Source organism: Oenanthe melanoleuca, chromosome 13 (assembly GCF_029582105.1).
Source record: "Oenanthe melanoleuca isolate GR-GAL-2019-014 chromosome 13, OMel1.0, whole genome shotgun sequence".
NCBI classification, from domain to species: Eukaryota; Metazoa; Chordata; class Aves; order Passeriformes; family Muscicapidae; genus Oenanthe; species Oenanthe melanoleuca.
In genome coordinates this window covers 16,338,745-16,359,029 of record NC_079347.1, presented here as the reverse complement: position 1 = coordinate 16,359,029, position 20,285 = coordinate 16,338,745, and positions in this window count along the sequence as shown.

The following is a 20,285-nucleotide window of genomic DNA, read 5'->3' as shown; positions in this document are numbered from 1 at the left end:
AACAGTGAAATTATGCCTTGATAAATTATGTTTTATTTTCTGCAATAATCAGATTTCAAGATACAGTGTATTTTTATATTTTTCATTCATAATAACTCAGAATTCAACCATCTTCCTACTAGGCAAAGTGTGGCATTCCCCACTATGTATTTTAACACCTCCCCTTCTGTGGGTGAAACTGTGTAATGTTTTTGAACAAATACTGTACAAACTGATACTCAAAATAAGAATGAACATGTTGAATAATATGTAATATATATTGATATAATTATTACTAACAGAAGATTCATTGGTCATTCCAGCATTTTGTTGGAGGAAAAAATGATTATTCAGAAAGTGCTAAAAAATATTTTCTGCTTTAGACTGGTTTTTTTCTGAAATTAGAAGATTAAGAAAGATTAGAAGATAAAAAAAAAAGAAAAACAAGAAAAACAAGAAAAACAAAACCGAAAACAGAACACCAAAAAACACCATAGAGGTCCTGAGGGAAATAAAAAGCTGTTTTAATAAAAATCAGCTTTCCATGCAGACAGTGAGGATTTTGATCTGATTTTAAAAATCTAATTAAGAAATCAGTGTGAAATTGTGTGTCCACTGCCTGTCCCTTGCAAAATCCTCCCCTGACTTTGAATAATGCTGTGGGTACCTGTCCACACATTTGTAATTTAAACTGGTTTGGTGATTTGCTGTTACTTATTTTGGAAGAAAAGCTATCAGAAAAGCTCCCCAGTGATGACCTAGGGAAGAAGGACAGCAGAGATGTATTGTGTGTGTAGCTCTGGAAGTGTTCAAATTCAGCAGCAGCCTGAGCTGAAAATTATTACACCTCTGGTGGGACTGGGAGCTGCATGGTAGGAAATGTTAGTTTAATTTATAGAATTAATAAGCATGTGCATAAGTGCAATTTACAAGTGATAAAATGGTTCTTTCTGTGGTAGAAAGTGAAAAATCTATATTGGATATGTTACTGCAAATTAATCAAGACAATAAATTCTTTATAGTAAGTACAAATAAGATAGGTGCAAAATGACAGGAAACATTTTAAAATCAGAAGATTCTAAGGTATGTGATAATTGCATTTCCTTGTAAAATAGGAAGACACCACAACTGACTTCCTGTTTAATTTCATTATTTCATTCCTTGTGGGCAAAATTCATGCAATTTACAGAAAAAATAGGCCTGTTTCTCAATGAAAGTTCTGTTTTATTGCAAAGTAATGCAAGGTGAGGAGCAGAAATTATTGCAAAATGAGAGGGTAAATTGTTTTGAATAGCATTTGGTTGCAGTGAAAATCAGGTTTCTTAATTAAGATGATACATTTTTATCTCAAGAAGATGACACAATCTCATCGGTTGTGGTATCTCTTAGATTATACATGGCATAGTTCTTAGTGCTCCATTGCATTGCCCTTCCATTTATGAATTCCTGTTCAAGAATCACTGCACTATGATATTTTAAAACCAAAGTTCTAATTCTTGGCAGGTGGCTGTTATTACAAAAGAGGGGGAGGGAAGGTACAGGAAAAAAATCTTCTTGCAGTGAGAGGTTTCCTGCAACTGTTCCATTTGACAAGGAAAGTCGTCACAGGTGATTGAAGTAGTTCACTCTGGGCAGGACATTTGTAACATTCCTGTCGTTTTCTGCATGCAGATGACAAGCTGCTGCCAGCTGTGCAGCTCTGCTTGCTGCAGCTTCAGGGACTTCTGCCATTCCCATCCATTCAGATTGGTCCAAACCACTGAACTTATTCCCATCTCCAGCATTTGTAGAGCCAGACCAATTTGCCTTTATCACAACAGAGTTGCCAAAGGCTTTGTGAATTACAAGCTGTTTCTCATGTTTATTGATGGACTGATATTTGGGAAAAGGACCAAAATATTAATAGTAAAAAAGTACAGTTCATTTCCATTGGAATTGATTTTTTTTCTTCCTTTCTTTCTTGCTTTTTACCTTCCAATTTTCCTTTTCCATTTTTGGGGGGATGGTACAGTGCTCAGTTTCTAAATGTGAGACCTCTGGGAGAAGGAACTGAAGTAATTGAATGGGATTAGACAAGCCAGCAGAACAAAGTCACATTCCATGAGGTTTTTCCAGCATTGAGTAGATGAATAGTAATTATTTAAGGATTAGTGCAAGTGTAAGATGTGGTCCACTCTGAATACTCTTCACCATATATAAACAAAAGCAAGATGTAATATGTGCTATTTAAGCTTCTTTTTATCTATAATAGATTTCTTTTAAGGCTACAAGAACTTGAAAAAAAATTCTGTATGGTGAGTAAGCACTCTTGCTGTTTTTCAATAAAGAATTAAACCCTATAAGCTTTAACTCTAAAGAGATTCTAAAGAGAGCTTAATTAAAGATACTCACTCTTGCTTTAAATTATGTCTACACTCATTCTGGTGGCTTTTGGTTGGAGTTTTTTTTAAGTACATCAGTGAAGAAGAGAGAATATTTTAAAGCCACAGGTTGGGTTTTTTATAGTTTCTGGGGTTTTTTTTTGTTTTGGTTTTTTTGGTTTTTTTTGGTTTTTTTTGTAGTTTCTTAGCTTTTACAGATTCACAATTATACCCATTTCTGGCCATATCTTTAAAAGTGACTTTCAAAGCTAATTTTTAAACTAGATTTTAACCCAATTTTTGTAAATTTTCTGTATCCTTTGTGTTGAAATAAGGACATTAGCCTATAGTCTTGATAGACCTTCTTAAAAAAAGCTGGGTTTTTCATTTCAAGTTTTATCTCCCAGTGCATTGTAAAGATGACTTTGGATGCATTATCTGAGAGTAGCACACATATCAGAAGAATTATGCTTCTCAACAGCTGTAGTTCCTGGGTGATTTTTCTGAAGAACCATGAAATAGCATAGTAGGAGATGAATAAAGATGAGGTTATGGCTGTGATTCCTTGCTCCTGCTTCATTTTGGGAAATATTGCAAATAGTTTTCTGTATTCAAGATTGGATTGCTTTTATTCCCAAAAGACCCCTGCCCTTGGTATTTTTTCCACATACTTCATTTAATACAGTTTTTGTTGTGGTTTCAGTTTCCCCCTTTCTCTATATCATGAGATAAAAGAAATAAAGAGTAGATGAATCACCAGGTGACCACATTGTGGATTCACAGAGAATAACAGGAATTTATGGCTTAAGCAGAAGCAAAACATTTGTCTTCCTGAAAATTTATTCAGGCACTGCTCTTGGGAAATTCCACTGTTCTAACCTTTATATATCCTGTCATTTGGGCAATTTCAGGTGCTAGATCTAGATGCTGAAGAACACTATTCTTTCTTTATTTATTTTTTAACTTCCTTTAAGGTCTAATTCATTGAATTTGCTTCATTTTGAGGCAGATAATCTCCACAGCTCTTTCTATTGTTTGTAATTGCTCTGTAGGATTGCATGTATTAAGGGTTGTGAATTTTTCAAGACTGTGTCCTATGGAGTCTGAGGTTCTGTGAATATTGGATTTTCTGGACCCAGGAGGGTTGCAGTCAGGGCCAGGATTGATGGACAGGAGGCAAAATCACGATTAGAGGGTTTGAAGAGAAAATCAGAGATCAAGATACAGGAACAGAATATTTAGTTACACAGACAAGATTTAAAGATTTAAGAGACCTCTTAGTATGAAGAAATGAGAAGGTGCCTTCCTAGAAAGCATAAAATTTGAGCAGCCTGTGAAAACCAACTGCATCAATAGAGTGGGATGAATAAGAGGATGGCCTTCCTACAAGGAGCTGAGGAAGGGCACTAGCCCAGCTTCTCACACTTGCAGGGTGGATGCTAAATTCAAGGTCTCTTGAGCTTTCTGTAAGCTGTAGGGAGCATCTGTGCTTGTTGATAGACTGATAAGGCAAATGAGATTTCTTCTTTTCTGCTAGGGAAAAAAAAAACCAACCCAGCCCTGAAATAAAAAACATACAGAGCTAAAGAAATGTCACACACAAAGAGAAATGTCAGTGGTATGATTTGGGTTTTATCTCTGTGCATCTCTCAGCCAGCAAAAGTGCAATCACTGGGAGCTCAAAAGAGGCAAGATTTGCTGCTGTTTTGGCACAGTCAGGAAGGGCATTTCCCCAGACTGAAGGAAGGGTTATTGCCTGACCTGGCACAAGAGCAGGCCCAATATGTTGCATTAGCAGCATGAAAAATACCATTACCACATCACAACCTTTCATTTATGATCTCCTCATGCCACCTCTGATGAGTGAAGGTCTAAGGCACAAAATATTTCTGCCAACTTGTCTTTGATCAAGAGATGTTTCTGCTGTCTGTATGTATCAGACTTTTGCTATAATTGGCCTTACCAATTTTGTTCACACTTCAACTGTGAGGAATATGTAGTACACCAGTAACAGGCTGTCTTGTGTTGATAACAAGCTTTTTTTAATAAATCACTCAACCTTCCTATAATAATAAGACTTTCTGCTGTGTTTTCTTCTCAAAAGTAAAGGGAAAAAATAATTCTGCCACCTGGATTGTCATTTTCTTGTCTGTCTCATTTTCATTCTTTTGTTGCTTGACATGGTGCAACAGTAAGATAGAAAGGAAATCTGCTGGTTTTCTTTATTTTGCTTTTTTCATGGCACACTACTTTTGTTCCAAAAGTCACAGAACCAAAGATGCTCAACTGGAGGACATGAGAAGAGAGATGAGGGTGTGCAGTTTTGATCAGAAAAGCAAACAACACAGTGCTAGGCCAAACCCAGAGGAACAAGCTCTTTCAATCTTCACCTTGCACCTTTTTTACTTGTAGTAAGTAATAAGCTGTTGAAAATGTTCCAGTTTTAAGTTATTACAATTTATTAACTGAGATTTAAATTTTAGGATTTAAAACAGTTATAAGGAGTCAGTTAAGGAAGACATAAGAATATTCATGTGAGGTTTTTCATTCAATTCAGTGGGCCTTGGGTAAAACCCTGAGACACTGGACTGTCTAACAGGCCTTCTTCAAAGACTAATTAGCTATCATATTGTGCTTTTATAATGTAGGTAGCTGGTACCTCCTGTCCTGACATTTAATTTTCACAGAGAATAAGGCTGGGAGGTTCCTGAAGAGCAGAGATTATCATATCCTCTATAGATAATAAATATTGGATTGAAAAGAGCTATGGAATAGAAGACATCCTATTGTGGAGAACAGGACAAGGTGATCTGCAGCCTGTAGAAACCAGATGGAAAAGAGGATGGGCTTGCTGCAGTGAACTGAGGAAGGGCATTAGGCCAGCTTCTCACACTTGTCATTGACCAGCAAAAACTTGAAATATAATCACTTTTGTTATCAACTTTCTGAATTTTCATTGATGTTGATGCTCAAGATTATCATGCCCTCAGCCAGGAAGAAACCTTGGTTACTTTCCTGAAAAAAGTTGAACCTGTGTTACATAAACAATCCCACTGAGCACTGGCTGTGTGCCCAGCCCCCTGCAGTCAGGGATGTGTCTCTATGGTCTCCACTCTGCTTTTTAACTAAAATTGAAATGTTTTGTTAAAAGAAAATATGTACAAAAGTTGTATCACATAAAGCACCGAAGCACACAGATGAGGAAATTTTTGAAGGCAGGTATATCTGGCATTATCTTGAAGCTAAGAACCATATTTTCAAAGACAGGTAGGCACTGGGATTTTGAACATCTTACAGACACATAAATCCAGAAAGAGAGGCTTTAAAAAAAATCCCCCTAGGCATTATTTGCCTGCTTAAAGAGCACTGAAAGTCAAGCTTTAGAAAATATGGGCTGTGGATACATCCTAAATCTTTCTCTTTTCCTTTCAAATTACTTTTTCCATATCTTAGTAGATCTAGAATTACACAAAGCATGTGGCTACTACAATCTTAGACATAATGCTGAACACATTTCTTTATCTGTTGAATTTTAGTACTGGCCAGAAATAGAGTCAAATTTCTTCTCTTCCTGCACAAGTGTCTGACAAGCCCTGCCACAGCAGCACCTTTCCATGCCTCAGCAGGTGTGCACCACACCTTCTTCCCTTATCAAGATTATGATCAATTTCCTTTCCTCATTTTAAAAAAGATGTGAAAGCATTCTTTCAAATCATTTTATCTCAAATGCAAATAATCATTTCTCCTTGTCTCATGGAAAAGTTCATGCTCCAAATCTAAATAAAAGAATATGACAACACAAGTGCAAAAGCTGGTGCTGATGCTGCCTTTGAAGAGATTGTTTTGCATCTCTAGGGCTGCCTTGGCTGGCCATCACTGGTCAGATGGTTATGATGGATCCAACTCCAAAATACAAGAGATGAGTTTACAAATTTTTCATAATCTCCAATCTCTGCTCTTCTGCACACAGTAATCTTAAATACACCAAATTTCATATTAAAATGGTTGAAAGCACACTTATTCTTTATTATTATTTTATTCAGCACACTTAAAAAAATGTACAAATATCCAATAACCTTTGGAAGATGTGATCTGTCTCTGTGAATGAAATAACTGAATAGCAACAATTTTTAAATAGAAACCCTATAATTTAGCCTACCTGACATCAAATCATACTAGATTGTTGCTCTTTAAGGAATATGCTACATCAGTAACAGCATTACTGGATGATAGAAAAAGACTGTAATATTTAGTTTGGTTGCAACAACAAAGCACATTTGGGAATCATTTACTGGAGCTCAAAGAAGATGGATAAAAATCAATATTGCATGTTGCCTACATAGCTATTTCATTCTCCAATTGCCAACAAGCAATAAATTGGTGCTAGAATTAGAATTCTGACATATCATTAATCAGAGGAGTAAATATGAAACAGCTTGATGAACCTTGGTATAAGAAACACAATTTCAAATAAAAAGTCATCCCACATGTGTCATTTCTTGCTAGGGCTTTATATAATTCAGCAAATTGTATCATAAATTTTGGCAAAAGGGACACTGGAGCTGTCAACTTAATTTTTTTAAAGGGAAAAGCTCAAAAGACAATATTAGTTCCGTGTCACACAGAGTAATCCTGCCTTTTCTAATCTCTCATGGATTTAAGTATTGTTTTCAGTAATGAGGGTGCAGTCCTAGGAGAGTAGGTATGCACCTAATTTGGTACTTTAAAGTTGCAGTATTTTACATCTGCTGTGATCCAGCTGTCCAATCCATCTTTCTTTTGAATCCCCATAGCCATTCTTTGCTCAGCCAGCTTTTGTCAGTATAGTAATGAACTTATATCAGTAATGAATTTGTTCCACTGAAGACAAACAGGAATTTTGCTGTCCACCTCCCCAGAGGCAAGGCTGGACTCATTTGTTGATGGTAGTCACACCTCAGCACAAGAAGCTTTGGAGTTTGTGCCAACATTCCAGCACTTCCTTTTAAAAAGAAGATAAAAATCTATGTTTTGGCCAGCAGAATGTTTTTTCTTTGTTGGCATTTGGGATGTATTCATGTTCAGCCCTCTTCTTGTCTCTTAGGATTTTCCCTTCTCTGTTATGAGCAATGAGCAGCTCCTTTAATTCCACCATCTGATACTGAATAAAAAATGCTGTTATCCACCATGTGCTGTGGTCCTGTAGATATTCCTGAGCAAGGGCTTAGTACATCTCAAGAACAAGGGCCACTTATGAGGTGTCCTTTCATTTCGGTCTTGCTGTAGATTAAGATTATTTGGTTTAACAACAGAAGCTGCAGTTCAAAATGACAGTGGAAAACTTTTTCGTCTCCTCTGCTACTGGAAAAAATCCCCACCTTTCCTATGTTCTATTCTAAACACCACAGATTTCCACTCACTAGACATCTGGAGTGACTCTGCTCTTCTGCCATGTGAGGAAAAAGAGGGAGAGCAGCAGGAGGGGGCAGGAAATGAGGAGTGCAGCCCCAATCCCACTCCTTTTCCTGCTGCTGCAGTGGGAGCAAGGGCCAGGGCAAGCACTGGGCAAGGCAGCAAGATTGCAGGGCATGGGGTTGGTACTATGGGTGCTGTGATAACACAGCATCAGCATTTTCACATTTCTTGCTGCACCTGCAGTACATTTTGGATGTGTAGATTTGTCCCGTAGCTCCTGCAACAGTTTAATCATCCAACATTATCTGCTCCCTGCTTGAAACACAGAATTGCTTTTTTGTGTCCATAGCCTACAGGGGGGGAAGAAGTGGCAAAGATAGTGGCTGGTTCAAACCTCCTGTGTGCAAACCTCCTATAATCCTTTTACATTCATTACATAATGTGGATGAAGTAAATACATGATATGGACTTTTGTCCTGCATCACTGACACACTGAGCACTTAAACATCACACTGCTTTATTGGAAAACCAGGGCATTAAACAAGCAAAAAGTTGCATGAATTTAAAATAAGTTCTTGTAATTGCCTTCATATTTGGTCTGACCACACAAGATGTTCCTTGCTGTTTGTCTCAAAGCAGGACAGACAACAGGCTGGGGCAAACTGTACTACAGATAAAATAAACATATTCTAGGCTACCTGAATGCTCATTTTAAGTCTGGATAACTCAGGTGTTATATGTGTGTGGTCCAGAATAATCTGCCCCCATGTAATGGCATGTAAGTATTTCTTGTGAAGTGTTTTTTCATTAACAGACAAATAGTGCCATAAAGTTAAGTGGTGTAATTAACCTTTCAGCTTAAGTAGCCAATTTTCTTATGTTTTCTATTTCACAAACTAGGTATGTGCTCACAGACACTTCCAGGGCTGAAAGGAGAAGAGTGAGAAACAGTGAATGTTGTGAATCTTCTCAGTGTAACAGTTTCCAAAACACCTGCATTAATCAGGGTTGAATGGATCTAGTGTGAAAATGGCTGGACTGCTCAGTCTTTTGATTCTATCTGATTAAGACAGAAAAGCTGTTTGGGGAGGAAAAAAAAAAAAAAAAAAAAAAAAGCTATAATATCTTTTGAATTTCTAGTCTTGATTAAATTTTTGCTATTGACAAAAAGTCAAAGTATCAACAGATACAGAAAAGCAGAATGCATTAACTGTGCAAAAAGCAGGGTTGGCTATTTGAGGAAGCATACCAGGTTTTCATCAGCATTTCTTTCCTACTTTTGAGAGATAGTGTTAAGCCTCTAATACAAGAGTCAAGAAATCTAATCAAATGACTCAAAAGTGTGTGATCTACTTTACCTGATCTCTCAAAAATCTTAAGATGTTGCATCCTAAACAGTTGTGTTTATAGAACTGCTCTTCTAACTGCCAAATAAATAAGGCAGCTTCTGTGCTAAAACTTGCTTCCCTGGATTATCAATGACTTAAATTTGGGCTAATTTGCTCAACTGAAAAACAAGCTGAATAAATCTTTTTGGATTTTTCATGCATTCAATATTAACATGGTTCAGTTGCTTCCAGAGTCTGAAATTGCCCATTGAAAGATATTTTATGTAGGTTGGTGATCAGAGAATTTCCACAAGCAGAAATGTGAGAGTTTGACAATATTTCTTTTCCCAGTAAACATTAGCTTCTCAGTTTGCAAAATAGGCTTTGTTTCTTTTTATCAGCTTTTAAATAAAGTCTGTCAAAAGAGCATATGGGACAAATAGTTGTGAGAATTGTTGGGATTCAGCAGCAGAGAACTGGTGGTTCTTAGACCTTGAAGGGCTTTTTTTCACCTTCAGGTGAAAAACCTTTCTAAAACCTTCAGGTTTGAAGGGGAGTATAAATTTATTTCTCTAACAGGAACAGAAGACAATAACTAATTATTGGTGAAATATGTAGAGATAAATCCATATTGCATGACTCTCTTTCGAACAAGGCACATGTGAAAAGCTGTTGTCTAAACACAAAAAATCACACTAGACTCTATAACAAAATCCATCTTTGATTTTGGAATTTGTTCTGATTAAGTGTTAAATGGCAGCTCAGGTTTGATTTGTTCTGTTGACCACAGTATGGACAAAGCACTAAACAGAGTCCTTTCCCTTCCTGAATGAAATTCAGTCTGCTTTGGACTGAGGGAAATATCTACTTCATTTGCTTTTAATAAGAAATTAAACAACAAGTACATTATTACTAAAGCTGAGAAATAGAGTAAGCAACTGGAATCATAAAATAATTTATGTTGGAAGTGGTCTCAGTAGCTCATCTCATCCATCCCTTACTCAGAATAGGCCCAAACCTTTCAGATTGTGACCAACAAGGCTTTGCTTGGATGCTGCTGTGGCAGGGGACCTGATTTTATTTTATTTTATTTTATTTTATTTTATTTTATTTTATTTTATTTTATTTTATTTTATTCTCACACAGAAACGGAGAGATGCTAAGAGCTCATGCAAAATTTTTAATTATAGATCAGAAAAAGAAATATTTTATTTGAGCCATTTGTTACTTTATACATCTACTTGCAATGAAAAACTAAAATAATTTGGGAGAATAAAAATCAATTCCAACATATTCAAAATGCAAGTAACTTTCATCAAATTTAATATTTGCTGGGGGTTTTTCCCCTTGTCTATTGGCCTCTCCAATGTGTTTTGCTTTTAAGATATTGGAGGATTAATCCAGCATATCTCTCTAGCTTTGCCCTCTGTGATCTCAAGGGATAAACTTTGAATTAATTCCTCATACCCTTTCTGATAGAAGAGATAAGCCCTTAGGTAAAATGTTATTTCAGTTGCTGTGTTATCCGGATGTTTGAGCTGCCAGTTAAATTGCAAATTAAAGGCTCAAAACTCTGGATTATGGACCCAGCTTCATTATTAATGAAAATATATGCTCTTTTCACAGTTTTTCATTTTTCTATCTCTCTGAAAATGTGGTGAATCTTTTCCACTCTCCTGTTTAAACAAAGATACAGTGATACAATTCTCCTTATGGAGCATGCAGCTTACACCATAAATAATTGATTTGTGCCTATTTTGGCCACTTAAATGACCAGCCTGTGGAAATGTGAAGTTACTTCCATAAGGCACTTCTTGCTTTGGAATAAAGAAAATCAGAATCAGGTTTCCCTCATTATACCATTCTGCAAAGTTTGTGTCCCAAATTTTAATGTGACAAAACCCTCCCCATTGGCATTAACCTCTGAATGCAGCCTGTCAGTTTTGCCACTTCCATTGACTCACTTTCCCACTCACACAGTGGAGATTTGTCTCAATTATGACTTCATACTTTTAGATTAAGTCAATTAAATGATTAAATAACAACTCAAAATACAGTGTCAAAAGTTTCTGTTTTATTGGGTGTCCCTACAAGTACAGCTATTCTTTATACAATGCTACATGTACTTACTGTTCTTATTTATGCAAAATCTTTGTGCAGTTGCATTTTAGATTTTAAGAGGAAAATGTCATAAGAGAAGTGAATTATTTGTAAGATCCATGAGGTGTTGATTGGTTCAAATTAAAGCTCTGGCTCTTTTTTGTGGTATTATTTCTGGTCATAGTATATGAGAGAGAAAAAGCTTATGGATATGAAAAAATAAGTATTGACACAAAAAAAACCTAAAAAAACCAAAAAACCCAGGATAATATTTATCAGCTTGATAGGTTTTCTGTTCAGGATAAGATTGATGGGTGGGCAGACCAATTCAACAGGGTTAAGAAGTGGCCAGCCAAGAATATGGGAATTTTAACAGTTCAGTGCTATGTGTGTATCTTCTTATTGTATCCCTTTACAAATGCTCAGTTCTTCAAACCCTGTTCCAGTTGCTCTTTAAAGGCAGTGCTCCCATGAGGCAGAATTCATGCTGGCCTTCTCTGCTGGGCCAAAGCTGTCTCCTCTCAGCTCATTCAAGCTGGACTATCCTGTCAGTTTACAGTCTTCAGCCTCAGAAATCTGCTCTGCCTCATGCTGGTTAGATTCTGCCGTGCATCCCACATGTATTTGCATTTTATTATATCCTTTGTATGTTAACTGGCATTGCAAATGGTGTTGTCACCCTTTGCTGGCAGAGGGCTGGATAGGGGAGCTAGATTCACTTAGAGGCTTGGGCTGTATTTAGTGAAGTGCTTTAGGACACTTTGGAATCAAAAGCATTATCACTATGTACATTATTAATGCCAGTATAAGTACTTTATAATAGAGTATAGGGCATATTGATGACTGTAACATGAACTGCATCATTAGTAAAGAGCTGTGAACAGAATATGACAGGATAAAACCCAAAAGAGAATGGCCCTCATCTACTGGACATACCCTTTTATAAAGTTTCTCTGTTTTCTGTTACACAGCACATAACCACCTAGAGCCAAGGGGACTGTGGTGAGAAAGACTGAAGATCCTTTATTCATTGTACAGGGCAAAAAGAGAGAGGTGTTTCTTCCAGAAAATGAGTATGCTGAAAGCAATTACAGAAATTAAATGCTTGAAAACGAGGCTGTTTTGGGAAACAGTCAGAGTAAACAAAAAAACCTGAGGAGTACTTTAACAGTTTATCTTTGTTGGAAAGTAGTAATGGTTCTTATGCAGTCCTATAGGAGACCTATTTTCTATTCTTAACTATTATACATTCAGTGTCTCTATGAATTATCCTCTGTGCTCCATTTTAAAGGCCATGAAAACATCTACCTTCCTACAGCTCCAAAGCATGCTGTGGTCTTTTAAACATTGCTCCTTTAGAGTGTTTTCATCTTCAATGTTCAAAAATAACCAGCAGTATACGTTTCACCCATCTAAACAGAAAGATAAATTATTCTGTTGGTTAAGCCACAAATTTCTGGTGTGCTGTGAGCAGTTGTGCTCAGCTCCCCTTTTCTGTGATTGCTGCCAGGTAATCCTCAGGCACTCTTGCAGACTACAGCCCTCAGGTTTTGTTCCTTCCAGGCTCCTCTCTTTGCCTCAGTTTTAATAAAGACTATCTCCAGCTGTCAAGTTATCCATGCAACTGAGTTGCATGAGATTTGAAAACTTTTCAGGTTATTTTGATTTGTGTTGATCCATTCTTCCTTCTTCTGGCATCTGCTTAAATCATATCTGTTGTGATCCACCATATTTACCACTTGCATACTAATCCTTCTTTAGATTTTATGCTCTCATTTTCTTTGTATTAAATGCAGATGCATGGATTCAAGGAGGAAAAGTTCTCTTTCACTGAGGCCTCACATCTCCAGATAATCAGCCACTCTGATGTGATCCAGCCTTTTGACTGTCATAGCTTACAAAACAGCATAAAATGATCCTGAGAGAGGATTTTCTTTTTCCATGGTTAATGTCAGATGGAGTACAAATTCTGGTCTGGATTAAGATTATCTAACATCTCTCTACTGTTTAGAAGAAATCCTAAATTATTCATTCAAGTTTCTCAGAGTTAGAACCACATACTCTCATCAAAGATGAAGGGCTAGTGAGAAGGGATGTTGAATTTTCTGCCTTTTTTTTTTTTTCATTACATTGCTCATAAGATTTTGATTTTCCACAAAAAGAAAACCTTTCTACATAAGAACAACTTGAGTCAATAGCAAGAACCTTTAAAAGACGCAGCAAAAAAAAAAAGTGTCCACACTGGTTTTGGGGATTTCTTTCTTCAGTTTAAGATTTTATGTCAGGTACACCAAACAGCAGCTTTCAACATGTGTTTTGTCATATCAGTTTTTTGGTTTTGTTCCAGTAGCTGTAATTTACACAAGGGTGTATCTTACTTATTATATTCACCACCAAGATTGAAGGAAACTTTGTGATCAGAACACATCTAACAGTGAGATGCCTTGAGTTTGTTGCCAGAGGTCTTTGTCAAAGATGCTCTTTTTCTTTTAAAGAATAGGTAGAATAACTAAATAAAGTGACAGTGTACATCCCTAGAGGGAGTATGAGTTGCTTCAGAATAAACAAAGCTAATATATTTAAGACCAAATTGTGCAAAATCTTGTTTCTGCTCTATTAAAACTGCTGCATTGGGATTAGAAAGAAAATAATGATTTAGGTAGGGCTGAAAAAGCTGATTAATAAATCCTCTCTGTTGTTGTTATTGTAAAAAGTGTAAGTCTGCTCTTTAGAAATTCAGACTTTGATCACAGGAACTTGTCCTTTTATCTGAAAAATTTAGCCCATAAGTTTGCCAGGTGAGATTCTTTTCACATTGTGTCTTTAAAAAGCCAATGTGTTACTCTCTTATTAATTACTGCCTTGTCCAACTAGTCTGCTCATTCCAGGAGTATTGAATGGGAAAGTGCTTGTCACTACACTAAAAGTAACTGTGTTGTTTTTACAGACTAAATAGGTGGGAGTTTATGTGTCTTATTCCATCAAATATTTAGTTTCTTAAAGACTTTGGCTTCATAGTACCCCATTTTGCTTTACTATGAGGATCAACTTGAAAAATGCTATTGATTCACCAATAATACCAGATGACTGACATACCACTGCTTGCAAAAAAAGAGAAAAAAAAAAAGAAGCAAAAAATTAGACACTCAAAAATAAGAATCTGAATTCAGAAATTACCTGAAATAAAGAACAAGTACTTCCTTTCTGGTACTCCCACTTACTGAATACATAGCAGTAACATCTATTTCTAAGAGTGCTTTTGTCCAATATACTCCTTATCCCTATGGAAGAGACCTGAGCAAGGAACTATGAAATCCCAGCTTTCATGCATTCACCTTCCCTCTCCCAAGTCACCTTTTATCCTTCCCATAGTGACAGTACAAATATCACTGTTGAGCTATGGTGAGTTTTCCTTCTCTGTATAAACTGATGCAAGTGGCCACCAGTACTACAGCAAGAATCCCAAGACATTGGAAAAGTTTAAGTGAAGTTGTTTAAATAAACTCCAGGAATTACCATGACTGAAGCCATACTGGGCACCTTCTTCACCTATTTATTTAATTAAAGCTGAGCTGAGGTAGTGCTATAAACTGCCGTGGTTTTAGCAGAGCTGCTGGGCAAATGAGAAAGAAGCAGTTTCCAAAAACAATCACCTTTCATGTTTTCTGTCTTCTCAAGGAGGAGCTAGATACTTCATACAATTGGAAGTATAACTGTTGGATTAAATGTGCTGGAGAGAGATGTAAAGAAAATTCATTTTTAAAAAGCCATACTGAATACAGAAGTTGAATAAAGAAGGAGGAAACACAACTCTGGTAATCAAATTAAATAATATGATATAAATTATTTCCTACCCTCCTGTAGGCACCACCTTGATGTGCTTGTTTCTGTTTCTGACTGATTTTTTTTCCTCTTCTGGAATGTTTCCCCAAATGGGCAGCAGGTGAAATAAACACTGTCATTACAGGCACAGGAATCAAAGGGTGAGCTCCCTGCTCTGAGCCAGCCTCACATTCCTGTCCTACCCTTTTCAAGAGCCCAAAGATCACATGCAGTACTACCAGGCTCATAAGGCACTGATGTATGTTTCATTTCTCTGTAACTTGGAGAAAATCTTAGTATCTATGTGCATGAAGAAAGAAATAGACTTTTAAATAATCATTCAGAAAGGAGAACTCTTGCCCTCTTGTTTAAATGTGAAGTTTTTTTTTTTTTAAAGTTGTGTCCAGTCATATACACTTCAAATTCTCTTAAATATTTCTTGATGCTGGTTGTGCAGATCTATAAAAAGTATCTTTGCTGTTGGTCATAAAATATTTTTGCTTCTTTACAGAAAATGTGTGAGAAAAATATTGCTATCATTTTATCTAAAGTAAATATTAAAACCTTTATTTCAAAGGGAAATGATAAGCAATTTCTGGTTTAATTTTAACATTAGAAAATTAAAACCTGTATTTCAAGAATAAAATTACTTTAGAATGAATTTTGGGCAAAATCAATTTAAAGACTTCTAATGACTCTAATAGGTTTTGGACCAGTCTGAAGAAGATAAATTATGAACCTACCTTCTTCTTCTCTCTCCAGGAACTCATGAGATCTTATCATCAGAGTGTAAATCTCAAAGGAACAGCTTGCTGCTGCATTTATTTATCACCTCCTAAAGTTCACTGTAGTTCTTGGGGGAATCAGTTTAATTACAACAGTAAATACTGTTCTAAATTTTTTTCACTCCATGATGAAAAAGTATGCAGCCATAATTACAGCCTATGCATAGCATGCTTTGTCTCTGATTTACTTGTTTGCCAAAAAGCCATTTTCATGTGCTAATATTGCAGCAGTAACAGCATCACATGGCCCAGGCAAACAGCAAGGGCTCAGCACAAAGCTGGAGTCAGTGCAGAGCTTGCATTCTAAATAAACTCTGCCATAATTGTAAGGATGAAAAAATACAAAATCGAGGCAACAAGAACAAGGTTTTCAAATGTCACGCCTGCACTGGTGAGGACCAACTGCTTGTGTTCTCCTCGTGGAGGTGCTTGCCCTTACACAGGGGCAGGAGGAAGCAGTGGAGAGAATGGATGAGAGATCTGTGACTTCTGCAGTCTCTGTCTTTTAAAACAGGTTTCCCACCTGCTTCACTGAACACAGTTCATTGTGAAGAACAAAGACACCTCTTTGTTTTCCTCTTTACTGCAGTGCCACATGCTTGCAGAGATGACTTCAGCACTCAGCTTGGAAGAGTCAGAGACCTCTCCTTCAGGAGTGTGGAGAGGCAGCAGAGTTTTTGGGAGATGCATGATGGGTGCTCTTGGAAAAAGAGGGCTGCAAGTCATATCTTGAAAACTTGAGATTACAGGAGAGATGGGCAGCCTGCTTTTATTCTGACTTTAATAACATCAGGGACAACTTACTCTCCACTCTTAATTGAAGTTCTCCTCCTGCAGGAGTTCAAAAAGAGCTTACCAGGCTTGTGTGAATAAATGATTGTCTAACTGTTAAACAGCACAGACCACCTTGATTTTGTTGCTGCCAGGTCATCCAAAAGTGCTAGCACTCCATAAAAGAATCAATCCTGTGAAAGCACTAGATGTCTGTTAATAGATTTTTTTTTTCTCTCTCTCTCAAATGGAATTGGTTTTCTCTTGGTCTAAGAAGAGATTTCTCGTGTATCCCCAACTACCACACTGATAAAATTAAAGCTCCACTATTCACAGAAGGGAAGTACAGCAGCTTATGAAGATGAAGGCCTTTCAAATTAGAGCTTAGATCCAATCACTTTATGAACAAAAACACATTATCTTAAGCAGTAGCTGGTAAACTAACAGTCACATCCAGGAGGAAATCTTGGCATCATCCCATGAAATCTCTGATGTGTATCAGAGAGACAGGCACAAGGAGATATTTTTTCCTTAAAAAGTCATTTAATCTGCTGCTCCATACAGAATGAAGTATTTTTTAATATATTTAAAATAAGTATATTAATATATTTTGGTGCCTTAGTTGAGGTGTAAATTAAATTCAGTGATGAAGGAACACTGAAAGTTTCTTGGTGTGAGGTTTCTAAATGTCCCACTGAGAGCAGGTCTCTAGTTCCAGAGCACAACATATAAGACAGATTATTGTGCTCTGCTGATCATTGTTGAAAATACTTAATGAAAAACAGTCAGTTAAAATTAATTTATTTTTACTTCAGTTTCACCAGGAAGTACAGTGCATATCTTTTCTAGGAAAGAAAAACTGGAAGAGATAACAATATGTTTATTACTTTAACATCATCTTTTCTGAAAAATACATTTGCAGTTTTAGAAAACCACTAAATTAAATCCCATTTTTAGATCAAGATATTGAAATATTTGATTATATTTGTATGGAGGTCACTGAATGTAAGTTTAGTAAATATTTTGCATGTTTAGATTGAACTCATTAAGCATTTTAGATTTGGAGAAATATTTAATTTGCTGTCACAACGTAGGACTAAAAGCGTGGGTTACTTAGAATCAGATTTTGGCAGAGAGGAGTAACATCTTTTAGTATATATGCTGAGTCATTAATTTTGAACTAAAAATGTTTGGTTTATTTATACTAAATTTTCCAATGACGTTTTTAGGATGATGTCACATTCTTTGCTTAAAATTGATGTAATTGTTTTGCTGATAAGTCCTAAATACAGTGAAAGAAACGATATATATATATTTTGGCCACTATTTTTAACATGGCAATCATAATAGATTTTTTTTTTTATTAGCCCTGGATCAGAATATCTCATTGGAAAGTATTAGCAAAATGCCCATATATTGTAAGCTGCAGATATAGATATCTATATATCTATAATTACACTTTTTTTCCTGATTTCAATCTAAGCAGAGGCAGTTATAGGAGCATGTGATGATTATCATGTTATTTATGCAACTTAAATTAGGTGCAGGAGTTTCCATGGTCCCTCGAGAGATCTTGGTCTCATTTTCCTGCTGGATAAAACTCCTGTTTTACTGCATGAGCAATTCTGAGAGTCACAGAGTCAATAAAACTCTGCTTCTCCAGGATACTCAGATCAGCTTTGCCTTTTGGTTAATCCCTTAGGCAGAGAGCATGTCACCTCCAACATCTAGAGAGACTGACTGCTTTATAATCACTGTGTGCAGCAAGCTAGAGCACTGCAGACATGAAACTAAGGATGAGGGACAGAGCATGGGTATGTTTTAGGGTGTTTAGAACCATATCTTGGTATATTCTTAAGATAAATGGAAGGATCATTCCTCTGATTTTGCTTTTCTCACCAGGAGCATCAGATCTCATCAAGAGCCTCCAGCAGAAGCCCTTTTTCCAAGTATCTCACAAACTATGAGGAAATAATTTCATACAACATAATTAGAGGCTGATGTTGTCACATATGAGTTCCAATTCATTTTCTGGTGTCTGCATGTAGCTCATATATCCTAAACAAATCCTTTCCTACCTTTTGATGCTTTCTGATCACACAGAAATACTCTTTTTCTCCCACATCTTCCTCTCCCCCAGTAAATGGCTCTAGGGCACATCATTCAGAGTAGGGGCTTCACCAAGCTCTTTTCACTGTTTGGTTGCTGTTCTGCTGCATCTGCTTTGTATATTTGTCATCTTCAGTCTCTAGGCAGGTCAATGAAACCCTACCTAGATAGTAAATTTTGAAAAGAATGCCAGTGATCATGTTTTAATAGGAGATGTGTTAATTGCAGAATCTCATGGATAACTATTTACAAAATCCCTCCTATGTGTTTTCACCACATCAGGAATTAATGTCAGGTGAAGACTTTTGTGTAGGAAATGCTTGGCTCATGATTGACACAGGCATTGAGTCAGAGAGATTGAAATAGTTCAGGAGATATTGTCTATACAGGAAAGTGTGTTAAAAATAAATAAAAATACGAGCACTTGTAAAGAACTGGGACCTGGTTTTCTCTTCCTGTCTAAATTTGTAATCCTGCACTGAGCTTAGCTGTATTTAACAGCCTGAGAACTGGAATTAATGAGCAGTGCTGAACTCTCACAGGTAAATCCTCAAGGGCTGCCATGACTCTGCAGAGGCCTTAATTATGACGGTTCTTTGGTCTGGGATTTTGTTTTTGTTGGTTTTTTTGTTTGTTTGTTTTTTGTATTGTTACAAGCTTGAAAAGGAAGCTTCCTAAAAACAAAGAACTAAAGTGTATTCCTTTAACTTGCCATTTCTTTGCTAACTATTATTTTGATGTTGGAATTTAAGATTGTCAAGCATTCTTAATGAAAAAGGTGGGACAGAATGAAGGATGTGTCATCCCAGTTCAAAGTTTTTGCTGCTTTCCCAAGCAAAGGCAAATTAAAAGGCAGATGGAAGTTTGAAGGAAGGCAGGTTTAAGGGTTGTGTGGGGGCTGTACAGTAATACACAGGGAAACCAGCTTTTTGTTCTCTCCAAATGAGGAATGTGAAAGTCAGACTGCACAGTTGGCTACAGCAAGAATGTCTTGTAGAACATGATTTCCTTGGGATTGTTGCTCACTCCCATTTTTATCACCACAGCATCACTGTAATTTTTCTCAAAGGTTGGGTATGAGAACATAATGCTCTTTGTGGAGTAATTAGGGTGTTCATACAACACAAGCAAACATCCTTCCCAGCTGGAAACCTCTCCTTTAGAAATGACTTAGAGGGAATTTGCTCTCAGAGCCTTGTAGAGTAGCTCAGTGTAACAGAGGAGAGATTCCCATCCCACACAGAAGGCTCTTTCTCAGCCACAGTGAGCAAGTGAATGACTACAGCCTTTAAAAGGAGATTTACTTCACTCTGCACTTTGAAACTGAAGCAGGATCTGCTGAGTAAAGATTAAGCCATATAAATTGAAGTGGTTGGATTTTGTGTGAGATGATTTCCTAGGCAGGACTTAGCCTGCTTTCACTTTGCATTAGAAGATGTGCAATTAGAAGCTGTAAAAGCTCCTAAAGAGGGGGTTGGAAATAACATACATCACTCATACTTTCCCACAATGGGAAGATGGGATGTATTTTTTCCAGCTCTAACAAATAATTCTCAGTACCATTTTGCTGCTTTTCAGATGTATTATTTTACAGTGTTTCTATCTTCTCCACCTAAAACTTCCCACACTCATAAAAA